We start from the raw sequence: 1,617 nt of genomic DNA on the forward strand, positions 1-1,617 counted from the left end.
GGAGAAAGATGAGGCTGTATGTTTCCATAAACATTTAAAGTTTCATAAACCCTCTATAGTGTCACTCAAAGGAGGAACTACCTCAATGGCAGTGGATTTGTTTCGGTGTTTTCTTTCCAAAGGATCCTTGGTAGAAATGTAGTCTGGGTATTGAGCTGCTCAGGGTAAGGTTCAAATTCATCAGCTGCTCATCAGAAGAAAGATCCAACTGTCTGTTCCCATAAAGACTTAGTCTCAGAAACACCATATAGAACTGGAAGGCAGTGCCTTTTATCCACCCCACCCCCCTTTTAGAGGTGGTACAGTGATTAATAACTTGGCTATGAATCAAAAGATTGGCAGCTCAAATCCACCAGTTGCTCTTCAGCTGGACAATGTGCCAGTCTGTTTCCTTAAAAATGGGGCAATGGTATACTATCCACAGGTCAGTGTGAGTTAGAACCAACTCAAGGACAAAGGTTTGCTTTTGAGGCGGCTGATCTTTTTATATGCTCTCCCAGTGCACAGAAAAGTCCATTCTAACTCATAGCAACCCTTATAGGGGTTCTGAGGTTATAATACTTCATAAGAGCCAACAGCTCTAACATGTTCCCTTGGAGAAAATGGTGGATTTGAACCACTGATCACACTGCCTGGAATCCTTATATATATGTGTATAGGGACATAAAAATGCTAATCTCTTGTATTTAGAGAACATTGTTTTGTTGCTTTCAATCTCTTTATAATTAGTTATTTTTTGCTTTCTCCGCTACAACCCACTGTCATCAAGTCCGTTTGGACTCACAGTGCTTGGTTAGGACACAGTAGAACTGCTCCTTAGGATTTCTGAAACTATAAACCTCTGTGTGAGCACACAGCCTCACCTTTCTGCCAACCTTGTAGTTAGTAGCCCAGTGCTTCCACGCTGTACCAGCAGGACTCCACCACTGTGCCACCAACTGCTTTTCCCAGACCTACTGACTTACTAAGTTGCACATTCTTAGACTTAATTAACCAGTGGGCAGTTTCTTGCAGATACCTCATAAATCTGTCTAATACGGTCAGTTGAAATCAGAGTCTATCACCTGCTCTGGTGCTCGTGCGGGTCCCTCAAAGACACTTGGGTCTAGAAGTGATGGGTAAGGTAGCAATGGCCATTCTGCAGCCACGAGGGAAAAAGCGCAGGAAGAGGTAACGACCCAACGTCTTTCGTGACATCTTCAAAGAATCAATCCTGATGTCCCCCGATCTCTATTCTTGTTTAATGCAATGCAGTTGTTAGTGCATCTGTTGGTATTCTAACTGGCTCAGGGTTATGCCTCCAATGTTTGGTAAATTCTTAGCACGAGTTTATAGTGTTTGCTGCACGAATGCATAGTCATGCATCACTTACCATCCATGACACACTTATGCAAGAGGATGTTAAGTGACTTACAAGCACCATTTGTGGTCAGCTCGTGCTTTTTTTCCTTAAGCATCTCAAACCAAGTTCGTGTCTTAGCATTGATCATGAAAGCCCTCAATCCACATCGTTAGCAATTCCTCCATATTGGATATAGCCCCTGTCATGTTTTCCTTAGCCTTGGCAGCTTTCACTGAAGCCATGAGACAGTTGAGGTTGATTGTGCCAACCTGGCC

The 1,617-nt window shown here is 43.2% G+C and overlaps 1 protein-coding gene across 1 annotated transcript in view; it reads right to left on the bottom strand.

Annotated features, from left to right (window-relative positions):
• The window catches only part of GPC6 (glypican 6), a 1,378,959-nt gene that overhangs the window by 178,396 nt on the left and 1,198,946 nt on the right, over positions 1 to 1,617 (bottom strand). The window lies entirely within an intron of this gene.

Source organism: Echinops telfairi, unplaced genomic scaffold (assembly GCF_000313985.2).
Source record: "Echinops telfairi isolate 266 unplaced genomic scaffold, ASM31398v2 ScPeMD7_7405;HRSCAF=8443, whole genome shotgun sequence".
Classification (NCBI taxonomy): Eukaryota; Metazoa; Chordata; class Mammalia; order Afrosoricida; family Tenrecidae; genus Echinops; species Echinops telfairi.